The sequence below is a fragment of the Rutidosis leptorrhynchoides genome, chromosome 3 (assembly GCF_046630445.1).
Source record: "Rutidosis leptorrhynchoides isolate AG116_Rl617_1_P2 chromosome 3, CSIRO_AGI_Rlap_v1, whole genome shotgun sequence".
In the NCBI taxonomy this organism is placed as follows: Eukaryota; Viridiplantae; Streptophyta; class Magnoliopsida; order Asterales; family Asteraceae; genus Rutidosis; species Rutidosis leptorrhynchoides.
Window position 1 is genome coordinate 100,784,165 of NC_092335.1, and position 5,632 is coordinate 100,789,796.

Genomic DNA, 5,632 nt, shown 5'->3' on the forward strand with positions numbered 1-5,632 from the left:
CCTCAGATACTGATTTTAGGGTCTGCCTCTCGGCTACTGCCAACCCTCGTAAGGGATCGCAAGGAGTAAGAGCCAATGCTTCGTCACAGGTAACACTGTGAGAACCTCCTTTACGACTAACCTGCCACACATGGACGGCGTTATACCAGCTCTGATGCCAACTGTGACGATCGCTCCAAATCCATATGGACGAACACGTCATTCATCGATTTCATTGCGAGGTATTTGACCTCTATATGATACGTTTTATAAACATTGCATTCTTTTGAAAAGGCAAACCATATATGAATATTTAAATCAAAGGTTTTCGACATCTGATGATTTCTACATATAGATAATCACCTTAAATAATAGTTTACAACAGTACTTCCGTTGACAATGCAGTCAAAATAAGATACATGGTGATGATTTGGTGAATGCAACGTTTTTTTGAAAAATATGCCATGTAAGACTCCATGCACATAGCTTGTCTATCATATAAGCAAATAGCGGAAGACTTCTAGGGAACCTGAGAATAAACATGCTAACAAGTGTCAACACAAAGGTTGGTGAGTTCATAGTTTTAGTGTTTCGTATAATCTATATATAAAAGTGGATCACAAAATTTCAGTTGTTTCATCCAGAAACATTTATCAATAGATTCTACATAACAGAGCACCCTGGTAACTAAGCTTTAACGTTATAATGATAAATACCCCATTCGTTTTAATACACGCAAACCAACGTGTCCAAAACTCAAATAACACACGTCCGTTAAAAGGCTAGCGCTCTAGCTTGGACGGGGATGTCAAGCCCTATGGATCCATATACTGTTATTCGCGCCCACCAGTCCATATCCTATGTACTGGCAGCTACTAGTTACCAAAGCTAAGGGATTTTCGGTTCAAACTCAGTGTAGAATTTAGTATGTACTTGTATCTATTGCGTTTAAAATAAAGTGCATGTATTCTCAGCCCAAAAATATAGATTGCAAAAGTAATTAAAAAGGGAGCAAATGAAACTCACCTTAGCAGCATATAAAGTCGTTCACCAAAATGTGACTGAAACTCGGATTACCAAATAACCGTAGATCTCAACCTAGAGAACATATATTGGTCAATAAATGTCTATCAAGCTAGGTCAGGTCATAGTGTATCACAATCCTAATGCTCGAGATCGACATACAAAAATTATCAACAGTCATTTCAAAAGGTCAATTTTGACAATAGTTCAACAAAACGAGACGTACCTTATATAAGGATTCATTTACTCGGTTGGTAATATTCAAAAATCCAATTTATCAATCTTACAAACAAATTGTTGAAATATTAATTGCAGATTCAAAAGCAATTCCAATTAACGTCAATCATAATTCAGTTGACCATATCTTTTGATTCGTTCATCGAAATTACGCGATTTCTAAATGAAAAGTTATTGATTTTTCGCCAGCTTTCCAAAAACATGCATATCATATACCTTTTATCAGTAATATATGTATTTAATTAGTGATTCATCATAAACTGTTTAATGACGAAATTTAGCATACAAGCATGCATAAACATATATACTCAAGCACTAGTCAGGGATGCACTATTAATATATAAAAGATAAGATATGAATGCTCACGTATCAATATTGTGATTCAATATTGTAGGAAATTACGTAGATGCAACAGAGATGATAAACACTAGGTTTGACTTGCGAACAGTACCCATGAATATTACCCATAACCTCCATAGCTATAACCCATAGTTTCCTTAGCTCTATCCCGTTTAAAAACCAGTTTTGAAAGTGACACACTCATGACCTCGTCGTAGTATTTTATGTATAAATAATAATAATAATAATACTAATACTACTAATAATGATAAGATTAATAATAATATTAATCTTAATAATAATAATAATAATAATAATAATAATAATAATAATAATAATAATAATAATAATAATAATAATAATAATATATACATAGAGAGAGAGATATCGAGAGATATAGATTGATAAAACTGGAACCAGATCGAGATTTTATAGTATGTGGCCTGCTACAGTACCCCATGCGATCGCATGGCCGCCTGATCCGCTTTTATTTGCTAGCGTCGACATAAAAATACTGTAGCAAATAGTGTTCACTGTAGCAAATAGTGTTCAGTGTAGCAAATATAATTTTCACTGTAGCAAATAGTGTTTTCACTGTAGCACTGTAACAAAGTCGTTTTTACTTTAGTAAATAGTATTTTACTGTAGCAAATAGTGTTTTTTGAAAACACTGTAGCTTTTCGGGTACTGTAGCAATTCGAAAATACTGTAGTAAATTAGTGTTTTACTTGTTCATCTTAAATGTTTTAGTTAACTTATCTAAATATCAATCGAATGTTACTATCGTTTACTAATTAACTTGAAATCAATTATATCTAATTCTAACAGTTAATATTCCTTATTATTGTATGTGTCCAAATTACGTTATTTAAACAAACACTTTACCATTTATTTCGAATACTATTAAAAATGAATGATTTTCCAAATCAACGTGGACCTCACAACAGAGACCCGTAATAATATCATAATCCTTAAGGGACTCAATAAATATCCTTTCATTCAATCGTTTGGCATAATCTTTTAACTCCGTAGTTAAATATATAAATCAGATAATCAAACCAATAAGTTTAATGCATAGTATCATATACTCCACACTTTGTTACGTTTTCAAATTATAGTATATGTATCTATTTACATATAATTGTTCGCAAATCATTGAGAACAATCGAAGGGTAATTGAATAGTTCAAAATTTTGAGATTCAACTTCATAGACTTTGCTTATCGTGTCGGAAACGTTAAAGATTAAGTTTAAATTTGGTCAGAAATTTCCGGGTCATCACAGTAAGCAATGGGTCCAACACGCTCCAAGACTTCGAAAGGACCAATATATCGCGGATTTAGCTTCCCATGCTTTACGAAACGGATTACACCTTTCCAAGGTGCGACTTTCAATATCACTCGGTCACCTACTTGGAATTCGCGATCTTTACGCTTAATATCGGCATAGCTCTTTTGATGATCACGGGCCGTCTTGAGCCTTGCTTGAATTTGGACAATCTTCTCGGTTGTTTCATGGAGGAGTTAGGGTCCGGTAAGTTACTTTTCACCTACTTCGCCCAACAGATAGGAGAACGACATCTGCGGCCATACAATGCTTTGAAAGGTGCGGCCTTAATGCTTGCATGATAGCTATTGTTGTAAGAGAATTCGGCCAACGGCAAATGCTTTTCCCAAGCCTTTCCGAAATCGATTACACAAGCACGTAACATGTCCTCCAGGGTTTGAATCGTGCGTTCGCTCTGTCCGTCGGTTTGCGGGTGATACGCAGTACTCATATCTAAAAGTGTTCCTAAAGCTTCTTGTAAAGAACGCCAAAATCTAGAAGCGAAACGGGCATCTCGGTCTGAAATAATCGATAAGGGTACACCGTGACGAGATACAATCTCCTTTATGTATAGTTGCGCGAGTTTCTCCATTGTATCAGTTTCCTTCATGGCGAGGAAGTGAGCAGATTTGGTAAGACGGTCAACGATAACCCAGATTGTATCATAACCGCCTACCATATTTGGTAGCTTCGTGATGAAGTCCAATGTTATTCCTTCCCACTTCCATTGCGGGCTTTTGGGTTGCTGAAGTAACCCAGACGGCTTCTGATGTTCGACTTTGATCTTGGAACAAGTTAAACACTTTCCAACATATGTAGCAACATCCATTTTGAAGTTTGGCCACCAATATTGAATCTTGAGGTCGTGGTACATCTTACCAGCTCCTAGATGAATCGAATACCTTGACTTGTGAGCTTCATCTAGAATAAGGCTTCGTAAATCTCCATAACTAGGCACCCAGATTCTTCCGGCAAAGTATCAGAGTCTAGTCTCCTTGACCTCGAATCGAGAGACGAGAATGTTCAAGTGCTCTTGAGCAATATTCTCCTCCTTGAGAGCTTCCTCTTGGGCTACACGGATTTGGCTATTGAGATTCGTGTAAATGGTGACGTTCAAGGCTCGGACACGAAGAGGTACCATTCTTTCCTTTCGGCTCAAGGCATCGGCTACAATATTTGCCTTGCCAGGGTGGTAGCGGAGTTCACAATCATAGTCGTTTAACGTCTCGATCCATCGAAGCTGTCTCATATTTAGTTGCTTCTGATCAAAGATGTGTTGGAGGCTTTTGTGGTCGGTGAAGATGGTACTCTTAGTGCCATAAAGATAGTGTCTCCACATTTTGAGCGCAAATACGACGACTCCAAGTTCGAGATCGTGAGTTGTGTAGTTTCACTCGTGAATCTTCAGTTTTCGAAAAGGCGTAAGCAATAACCTTCTTCCGTTGCATCAATACGCACCCAAAACCTTGTCGGGAGGCATCGCAATACACAATGAAATCATCACTGCCTTCAGGAAGGGACAGAATAGGAGCGGTGGTTAACTTTCGCTTCAGGGTTTGGAATGCCGACTCTTGCTCGGTTTCCAAAATGAACTTCTTCCTCTTGTGAGTTAACGCGGTCAAAGGACGTGCAATCAGAGAGAAACCTTCGATGAATCTACGGTAATAACCGGCGAGGCCTAAAAATTGGTGGATATGAGTAGGAGTAGTGGGGCTTTCCCACTTGCTGATGGCTTCGATCTTTGCGGGATGGACTTTGATGCCCTGATCGCTCACAATATGACCAAGAAATTGGACTTCCTTCAACCAAAATTCAAACTTGGAGAATTTGGCATAGAGTTGCTCTTGTCTCAAGAGTTCAAGCATGAGTCGAAGATGTTGCTCATGTTCTTCTTTGCTTTTAGAATAGATTAGGATATCGTCTATGAATACGATAACAAATTTGTCCAGTTACAACTTGCATACGCTATTCATGAGATCCATAAACACGGCATGTGCGTTGGTTAAACCGAATGGCATCACCAGAAACTCATAGTGGCCATAACGAGTTCGGAACGCAGTCTTCAGCACATCGCTCTCCTTCACCCTCAACTGGTGATAACCTGATCATAAATCAATCTTGGAGTAAACACTGGATCCTTGCAGCTGATCGAATAGATCGTCAATTCTGGGAAGGGGATACCGAATCTTGATCGTCAACTTGTTCAGTTCACGATAATCGATACACATGCGGAAAGATCCGTCCTTCTTCTTCACGAACAAAACAGGTGTACCCCAAGGCGATGAACTCGGTCAGATAAATCTACGGTCTAGTAGTTCCTGTAGTTGACTTTGCAACTCTTGCAGTTCGGAAGATGCAAGTCGATAAGGTGCGTGAGCTACAGGAGCAGCTCCTGGCACTAGATCGATCTGAAACTCCACTGATCTCGGCGACGATAATCCCGAAAATTCTTCTGGAAAGACATTGGGAAATTCGTTCACAATTCGCACTTCATCCACGCTTTTCTCCTCAGTTTCTAGTTTCTTCACATGTGCTAAAACAACAAAACGCCCCTTTTTCATAACCTTTTGTGCCTTCATGCAACTAATAAGGTTAAGCTTCGGGCTACATCTCTCTCCGTAAACAATTAGTGGCTCACCAGTCTCACGAGGTATACGAAGAATCGTCTCTCCACAAACAACTTATGCTCTTACCTTGGACAACCAGTCCATGCCGAGTATCACATCAAA